The sequence below is a fragment of the Salvelinus namaycush genome, chromosome 35 (assembly GCF_016432855.1).
Source record: "Salvelinus namaycush isolate Seneca chromosome 35, SaNama_1.0, whole genome shotgun sequence".
Lineage (NCBI taxonomy): Eukaryota > Metazoa > Chordata > Actinopteri > Salmoniformes > Salmonidae > Salvelinus > Salvelinus namaycush.
In genome coordinates this window covers 2,769,422-2,779,235 of record NC_052341.1, presented here as the reverse complement: position 1 = coordinate 2,779,235, position 9,814 = coordinate 2,769,422, and the positions used below count along the sequence as shown (strand labels likewise).

Below are 9,814 nucleotides of genomic sequence, written 5' to 3'. Positions count from 1 at the left end.
ATCCACAAATTAATACATACCATACGAAAAGTAACATATCATAATAAATGGAGTGTCATACAGAATAATACGAGAAAAAATAAGAAACCCGCACACTGCTCGTGATAGTTTCACTGCTTTTTAAAAAGCTTTACGTATCGGCCTTCGTCAGAGCTTATTAAAGAGCAGTGATACTATCAAGAGCAGTGTGCAGTTTTTTTCTCTCCATTTTATTAAACTGTTACCATGCACCTGCAAAAAAAGATAGCTCAGATGTGCAAGTGCCTTTTGAACATACAGAATAATACGAAATGCTCTGAGACTAGGTTGGAGAAAGAGCCAGCTCTGCAAAGGAAGGCACGGTAATGATGACCTGGGGGATGTGGGTGGGAGTCTGTCCCCTCATTGCCAACCTACCTCGCAACACTCCTGAGGCCTAGTTGGCAGAAGTAGCAGAAGGACACACACACACCGGTTGCTGGTCCAGGTGACTACAGAATGTTCCTGGCTGTGCTACTAAATAATGGGGCTCCCCTCTCTGTCTTTGTTCAAGCCTCCTCATTGGCCTAACCAGAGCTGAGGGGAATACTTAATTGCTTGCTCTAATGCCTTTCCCTGTGACGCAGAACAGCAGTGCTAAAACCAGAATGTATCACGCCCCCTGGCCTATATTAGTGCCTTATTGCTTTGATATTTAGTATTAGTGTATTATTGCTTTAATTTTTACTATTAGTGTATCATTGCTTTAATGACTAGCCTCAACCACCCCGGCAGTGTTCAAGTGGCTGTTGTTACCTTCAGTTCCTGCTACGCTACATGTCGCTAGGGAAAGATATTGATTGATTCCTCCTACATAGTCCTCATTTATTTATCCTCACCGGCTGTCTCAATTGAATTAGGAAGCAGTCTCATTGTTGAATTGTTTAATTATGGAAACCACCTGTGTGAGGACCAACTAGATTGTTCATCACACAAGCAAATCAATGGCAATGTTGAGAAATGCCCTTTAACGATACTTAATTCAGGTTTTCAGATTGATTTTTACTGTTGGGTTATGAAGTTAAATTATGAGCTCATCTTAATGAAGGAGGGTTGTCAAAAGAGCAAGTTAAACCCAGTTAACTATGTAGAGTGGTCAGGCGGGGGTTAAGTGACCTTTGTCTCTCAACACTATAAGGTACTGTATTTTTTCCTCCTGCGTTATTATAATGCTAATACGTTTCTGGAAAACAGCAGCAGCAGCATAGTTATTGTCCATATCCAATAAAGAATAAAGCCTAGACATTTTAGAGACTTCCCAACAGGCTCTTGTAGTGCAGATCGTGACTTGCTGAATGAATTGTGGAGGATTCCCCTGTTCATACATCACATATTGTAGCATAGTGTACGAGCAAGGTGACGCCGTCCTACACCGACACACACTACTACATTCCAGCCACTAAGCCTGTGCATACATGGATAGCAATGCACAACTGTAACAGGTAGCTAGCTATTCAATTGTAATGTTTTGTACACTGTTCGATACTCTACGTCATTATTTATACCATACGTTATCTGTTTACGTTATTTGTTTTGCCTAAAATGTGTTCGCTTCAAAATGTGTTCATTTACTTAGATCACAATCTGTTGAAATCGTATTGTTGGGTATAGAGATGTGTGCATAGCTGTACTGTAGTCATTCAGGCATGCGGGTATTATGAATGATTTTTACGCAGAGGCAGAGCAGAGGCAGTGGTGTGGGCAGTGTTCGAGAGAGGAGGCGGATCCCTTTAAAATGGCAAGCAGCTATGAGCAGGCTGCCTGCGTTCTCTGTCAGCGGGTGGTATAGCCTCCAGACTGCGTGGGCTAGTGTGGGCGCAGTTGAAAAGTTTCTTATAAAAGCGGTGATTCCGGAGTCTCGTATTACGCGCGTCCCCTCCCTCTGTAATAATTGTTTCTTACTACGATTCCTTCCACCTACTCTGTTTCTCCTTCGTAGTATTTCTTCGAAAAGCTTCCGTCACTAAAGGAAATCTGGTCTATGGTTTTGGCTGAAGAAGGTTCCACGATGTCTCGGACTGACGAAGTACACCGTATAACGGAGAATGTCTATAAGGTAAGAAGCAGACAGCGGTCCATTCACTCCAGCTTCATTAATGAATACATTGATTATTGTTTTGATTAAGTCGCTTGATGAGTGGAGCCTCGTCAGCTGATGAGATCTGATAACGTGGTTGCTGTTGGATTCGTTTCGAACTTTGTTTTACGCAGAGGTCAAGATAAGTCTACTCTCTATTAAATTAGAACAAATACAATATCCTTTTTAATGAACATTGATAACGACTTTGGCTTCTATGGTGTACCTGGGGAATTTACAATCACACCCCATCTATAGGTCTCATCAATGCTCTAAAAGTAGAGATTTGTTTCTCTGCAGTGAGGGACACTGCGTGCAGTAACGGCAACAGCCATAGGCTCATAGGGGACAAAAAAAAAATGTATACACAATTCCCCAGTCCAAGTTGAATTTGAATTAGGAGATGTGTATCAAAGTGACAGTTTGCATCGAGGTAGACCGGGACAGCTCAATTTGCATGTTATGACATATTGGCTTAAGGAGTTCTGTCAGACCACGGAAGGGTTTTTCGCTGTAACCAGTTGAGCTAAATGGTTTTAGAAGTAGACTACACAAATATAATAAGGCTCAGAATAGCGGTGGCATTTTTATTTTATTTTTACATTTAAATCATTTTTGCAATTAGGGTTAAATTGACAGATTTTTCACGTAATTGGCTCGTAATTCCAACCAGCGACCTTTTGGTTACTGGCCCAACGCTTTTCACCAATAGGCTACCTGCCACCCTCTTATCTTAGCAAGGTGGCTTGTTAGCATTGCTTTACTTGGGCAGAAGTTCATCTGAGCTGAGCACCTAACCTCATATTTTCTACCGTTTGTGTTCCTGCACCTCTTATAGAATATTAGCTCAAAAGTATTGAGGAGTTCCCGCACCTAAATATAAATGGTACCGCCACACAAAATGAGTGTCAACACCTATTTTAGTCCAAGTCAAGCACCGCTTGTTAGAGATTCTGAACTATGGCGATATTTGACCGATTAAAAAAAATATATACAATATATTAATTCTCTACCTCTTTCCGTCGCTCTTTCACCAAGCTAGAGGAGTTGATTGAGGGAATAAGGGACCGTCCCAAACTTTTTGAAACTGCCCTGTAGTCTAAAGCATTTCGACAGGTCCTTCCCTCCTGCTATTTCCACAACAAAGCCCTGCTTTAGCAGAGCCAAGGGCGGAGGTGCTACTCTTCAGTTTCACTGCACTGTGATATGTTGTGTATGTCCCAAATGGCACCCTATTACCTTTTTTATAGTGCACTACTTTGGAATAGGGCTCTGGTAGAAAGTAGTGCACTATAGAGGTAATAGGATTCCATTTGGGATTGACTGGTTGTGCCATCCAAACAGGCTAGATTTCAGGAAGGGAAGAGAAATGTGCAGGGGTACAAGAGTTTGAATAACCTGTGAAAGCTGGTCCATATGGTAACCAGAGCCTAGTGACTGCTATGATATGAGTGGTCTATACTTGACCCTATCATGGCCAGCCACTATCACAGACAGCCCTGAGCTGTACACTCATACGTATTCTCCCTCTGAGCTTCATTTCTAACACCTAGACCCAACCCTCCACATACCCCTATAGGTCGACTTTCAAGGTTCAGTGGTGGTAGAGCAGCCTGATGCTGAGACCTGTGGAAGATGTTGGGGGTCCTTAATGACCCGTGAGAGCTGTTGGGGGTCCTCAATGACCTGTGGAAGATGTTGGGGGTCCTCAATGACCCGTGGAAGATGTTGGGGGTCCTCAATGACCCGTGGAAGATGTTGGGGGTCCTCAATGACCCGTGGGAGGTGTTGGGGGTCCTCAATGACCCGTGGGAGGTGTTGGGGGTCCTCAATGACCCGTGGGAGGTGTTGGGGGTCCTCAATGACCCGTGGGAGGTGTTGGGGGTCCTCAATGACCCGTGGGAGGTGTTGGGGGTCCTTATTGATCGACCAGGGAGAGGAGGAACAGGTGCTAGTCAAATGAGAGCGAGAGAGCATTGCTGATGGGAAGGTCACTGGAGGTGACGATATTTTAGCGAATGGGGAAGGGAAGCAAACCCATGTCGCTGGCATGAAAGGCAAACACCCTACGCATTGCGCCAATAGAGTTCACTCACTTGGTGGGAATTGTAGGGTTCATATAGTGAGGATCGCTACAATATGATGTAGAATGACAGGGACGTCAGTGTGGAGATATTTTCCTGACCAGCAGGTTGACTCATTACAGAGCCCAGCAGAGGGAGAGGAGAGAGGGAGTGCTGGAGCGATGCAGAGGGGGAGAGATGGAGAGTAGCAGCCGACCTGGTAATCTGACCCACGGCTGGGGGCCTATTGTGGGGGCGACTGATGCTGACTGGCGGGGGCTCTGTGTGTGTGTGTGTGTGCATGCGGCTCTTAGACATGTAGAGTGGTGTTTGCCTCAGTGAGTCTCTGAGTATGTTCACATGTACACAAATAATTCTATATTAAACTGACTATGGCAGTATGGAAATAGTCATGTCAACTCCTTACTCTTAATTGGCGTAAAGGTCAAAATCAAAGTAAGCATTTGTCAATTTAAAACACCTGGTTTTCTGAGCAATATTTTCAAAGACCTGACCAGACGAGGCCGTGAGGTGCCAGCTTCCATCTGATACCATACAACCATAGATACTGGTATGTTACTGAGGAGGAGGACAGCTGGATGCCATCAGATGGTACAGTATTAACAAAATGATTTATTACATCAAGGCAAGGTGTGAACATCACTCTGTGAGCTGAGGGGGATAATGTTTAAGAGGTAGACATGGGAGTTGATTGTCTCTGTTATTCCCTGAGAAAGGGGTGTGCTTGCAGCCACGCTGGCAGTGCGGTGCAGTCTCTCTGAAGTCATTGCTATTGCCTGGCAGCTGCTTGCTGACTGCGTAATCTCCAAGCTCGCTCAGATTCCAAGAATACAAGACACTGTCTGCAACATTGTGCTGTGACTCACACGTGAGTGTGTGTGTGTACCTCTGCCTATATACTTGGCTTGGCCATGAAAGGAGGACATCCCCACCTCCAGACAATCTGCTGTGACCAACCATCAGAACCTCTGCTGTCCTACACACACCAACATTTTGTGGGTATGTCAAAGCTTAATCATCCTGGCTCGTTTGCTCAATTGGTAGTCCACGAGAGAGTTTATCCATTAAATTAGATTTTTTCCATTAGCCGCAGATGATCTGTTAAATGCATTTTGGCCTTGTGTTGAGATAATTGCTATCATTTCAATAGTGCTATTAGCCCGCTCCATCTCAGTGAGGTATGCTGAAATACATCACCAAATATGATGAAAGCAAACATCTGAATATGAGTCACAATCACTCACGGGTATATATTATGCATATCAATTTTTTTTTACAGCGCATTCTGAAAGTATACAGCCTTATTCTAAAATTGATTAATCTACACACAACACCCCATAATGACAAAGCCAAAACAGGTTTTTAGAAATGTTTGCAAAAAAAAGGATACCTAATTTACACAAGTATTCAGACCCTTTGCTTTGAGACTCAATTGAGCTCAGGTGCATCCTGTTTCCATTGATCACCCTTGAGATGTTTCTACAACTTCATTGGAGTCCACCTGTGGTAAATTCAATTGATTGGACATGATTTGGAATTGCACACACCTGCCTGTATAAGGTCCCAAAACCAAGCCATGAGGTGGAAGGAATTGTCCGTAGAGCTCCGAGACATGATTGTTTCGAGGCACAGATCTGGGGAAGGGTACCAAAACATTTCTGCAGCATTGACGGTCCCCAAGAACACAGTTGCCTCCATCATTCTTAAATGGAAGAAGTTTGGAACCACCAAGACTCTTTGTAGAGCTGGCCGCCTGGCCAAACTGAGCAATCGGGGGAGAAGGGCCTTGGTCAGGGAGGTGACCAAGAACCTGATGGTCACCCTGACAGAGGTCTAGAGTTTCTCTGTGGAGATGGGAGAACCTTCCAGAAGTACAACCATCTCTGCATCACCACCAATCAGGCATTTATGGTAGAGTGGCCAGACGGAAGCCACTCCTCAGTAAAAGGCAAATGACAGCCCGCTTGGAGTTTGCCAAAAGGACTCTCAGACCATGAGAAACTCTTTAGCCTGAATGTCAAGCGTCACGTCTGGAGGAAACCTGGCACCATCCCTACGGTGAAGCATTGTGGTGGCGGCATCATGCTGTGAGGATGTTTTTCAGCGGCAGGGACTAGGAAACTAGTCCTGCTTGAGGGAAAGATGAACGGAGCAAAGTACAGAGAGATCCTTGACGAAAACCTGCTCCAGAGCGCTCAGGACCTCCGAATGGGGCGACGGTTTACCTTCCAACAGGATGACGACCCTAAGCACACAGCCAAGACAAGACACAAGACACAAATGTAACTCTGGATGAGTCATCAGCCTACTTCTGTCCAAAGCCCCATGGGAATTGGTCAAAAGTAGTGCACTATATAGGGAATAGGGCATCATTTGGGATGCAGTTTTAGTCTCTGTGATTACTAGTGGCTATAGGCAATGTGTAAACTGCATCCTGAGGCTGTTTTACACCTGCCAGAACAAAGTGTGTGGTTGGTTGGTTAAGTCTGTTTTCTTTGCACAGCCCACCATGCGAGTAGTGTTGGGTGTTGTCGGGTACAGATGTCGGATCTTCATTTTACCCTTTTCATCCTGCAGCAGGAGGATTTGAATTCATGTTTAGAATCGCTACCAGGAGACAGCTGGAAGCAATGTTTGTAGGCTGCACAATCATTTAAAACTGTAGATCCACTGGGCATATGATTAGGTCCAAACTTTTGACTGGTACTGTATGTTTTAAGGCAAGCAATATGCCCAATGACTGATTGGTTGTCAGTGCCTGTGTGGTCCAGCGGTTACAGCCGCTGACCCCGGCACACACATGCCAGAGTTGGCATGGGGTTAGAATCAGGCCCACTCACTGCCCTTTGAATGTTTTAGTTACTCTATGGGCTATACTTGTCCTCCTAATGGTTGTACTTCCTTATCAGATCACTTCAGTTACATAGTGACGATATAATATTATAAATCTATCAGATGACAACCTTGTCACTCCCCCCCAAAATTTTTTATATTAATCGAAACTATTGCACATAACATCTACATTTATTACGAGTATTTAAGTAGTTTTATACCCGGATACTTTTTTTTAGTCCTACTTGAGTAGTTTCTTAAGAAGGCTACTTTTACCTGAGTAAATTACAATCTAAGTAGCAGTACTTTTACCTAAGTACAGATTTTTAGTATTCTACACATCTCTGTAAATGATACGTAGCTTAACTATAAAACGTTGGCAAGCATTCACACTGGAGGAAAGTTTATCAGTACGCCTGCATCTGTCAACACAGGATGGTAATGCTTAGGGACAATTGTACATGCACGGCGAAATGACTACTCTGACTGCGCACTATGGGAGCGCTCGGTTTGTTGTTTTGAAAGTCTCTGAAAAAAGTGTTCTATTGAAAATGTATGGTAACTAGCTAGCTAACTTTTTTGAGTTTGGATCCTGCGACGTGGTTGGCATCAGTTGCTGGGACCGCTGCAATCTGTCCAGGGATCCTGCCGACCAAAGGTCTGAGGAGCAGCTTGGCGTAGCAGCTAACCTAGCTGCCTATCAAGCTACCAGGATTTTCTTGAGGGCTTGAACGCAACCCGCGACGTGTTTAGCCCTTATGGCTGGGACCATGGATTGTCCCGGGCTTGTGGCTGTCTTGATTCCTGCTCATCCATCTTCCCTGCGACCTGCCCAGTCTTGTACTGTAAGGAGTAACAGCGTAGCCAACATTGCTACCATGGCGAAGACCAAAGCTGGTGGGAGTACCATTGAGGACAGTGGTTTCTCGCTATTACCAGGTGAAGGATGTTTTTAAAAGAACAAAAATTGTTCAAAAGAAGTTGTTACAATAAAATAGCTTCAACTAATAAAATAATTGACGACCTGACCAGCGAGGTCCAAGACCTGAAGAACAGTTTGCAGTTCTCCCAGGGTGAGCTCAATGAGTTTATTAAACAGTAGAACGGCAAGATGACAGCAATCTGTAAGTCATTGAGAGGACATCAGTTCTGTATGTGAAGCCATGATAATCGGATTTCTCTATCATTGTTATATCAAGGAACAATCAAGGCAGAACAACATTGTTGTGGAGGGAATTGCTGAATCCCCACATGAGACCTGGATGGAGTCTGAGGATAAGGTGAGGGAAATGATCTCTGAGAAACTGAAGATGGACCACAGGAAGATTTGAGGTGGAGCACGGCCACTGGACTGAAAACTCACCACCGGCCCAGGTGACAGGCCCATGCCAATAGTTGTCAAGTTCCTGAGGTTCAATGACAAGGTAGCTGTTCTGGAAAGAGACCACAACTTGAGAGGAATGTACATCTTCCTCAACGAGGACTATCCTGTGCACCAGTAGAGGAAATAAATTATCACAGCCATGCAAGCTGCCAGAGCGAGTGGGACATTGCTTACATCCACTATGACAGGCTCATTGTCCACCCTCCCTCTCAGAAGCTTGGAAGGGATGAGGGAGCCAAGCCTATGAGTTTCGTACCTTCAACCCCAGCACCACACACACACACACTTACACACCCCAACTGATTTAATGGACTGTTAAATGTGTTTTGTCTCTTGCTTTGTTTGCTCTTTTCCATATTATGTCTATCTCTGATAAGCTACTCAGGAAAGGGCTGAAAATGGCCCATATTAACATATGTAGCCTTAAAAATAAGGTTAATAAAATCAGTAACTTGCTAACATCAGATAACATTCATATATTAACCATGTCTGAGACTGACTTAGATAATTCCTTTGATACAGCAGTTGCAATACAAGGATAGAAGAGACAGGAATGCCCATGGGGAGGTGTTGCTGTTTATATTCAGAGCCATATCCATGTAATGCTTACAGAAGATTGTATGTCAAGTGTTATTGAAGTGTTGTGGTTGCAGGTTCACCTGCCTCACCTAAAGCCTATTATTTTGCGGTGTTGCTATAGGCCACCAAGTGCTAAGTCAGTTTCTAAATAATATGTGTGAAATGCTTGACCGTATATGTGATGTAAACCGAGAGGTATACTTTCTTGGAGATCTGAATATTGACTGGTTTTCATAAAGCTCTCTGCTTAAGAGGAAGCTTCTCACTGTAATCTGGTTCAGGTTATTCATCAAAATTCTATCAAATATTCTGGACCCTCAGTGTCCCATGCTAGTGATCTCCAGACACAGCTGCAGGCTATTTGCGCAAAGTAGGTCTACCTGATTACTTCTTATGACGTTTCCGCTGAATCAGAGCATGACATTTCTTTTCCCTTTCATGAGGAGTGGTTATCGAAAAACAGAGGTGGAAAGATTTTTCAAATAGACTACATTGAGGAACTATTGTCACTCTTAATAGATGTAAAAATATACTTTTTTTTTTACTTGCTGTTTTGAAGTGAAAAAATTACTTTGAGATGCTCCCAAAGCTCATTAGTGGTGGTGAGTTAAGACAATCAGAAATACTATCATATTCCCAAATGGGCACGTTTTATAAGCCTACAGTACATTAGCCTAGGCCTACTATGTGTAGTCAGGTGCGCGTCCTTACTCAACATTGACAGGAGCGCTCCAAACAAAACACAATTAATACATTGACAACTTGTAAATGGAATTAAATAAACCAAAACTTGTTTATCATAAGTGTAGCCTAGGTTGTGCTGTTGAAGTAGTTGAGGAG

At 43.8% G+C, this 9,814-nt stretch overlaps 1 long non-coding RNA gene across 1 annotated transcript in view; it reads left to right on the top strand.

Annotated features, from left to right (window-relative positions):
• Window positions 1–1,808: 1,808 nt before the first annotated feature.
• Window positions 1,809–9,814, top strand: part of LOC120030043 — a 40,337-nt gene continuing 32,331 nt past the window's right edge. Inside the window, exon 1 of the long non-coding RNA XR_005473616.1 lies at window positions 1,809–2,074. This is a non-coding gene — a long non-coding RNA (uncharacterized LOC120030043). The remainder of the gene's footprint in view (window positions 2,075–9,814) is intronic.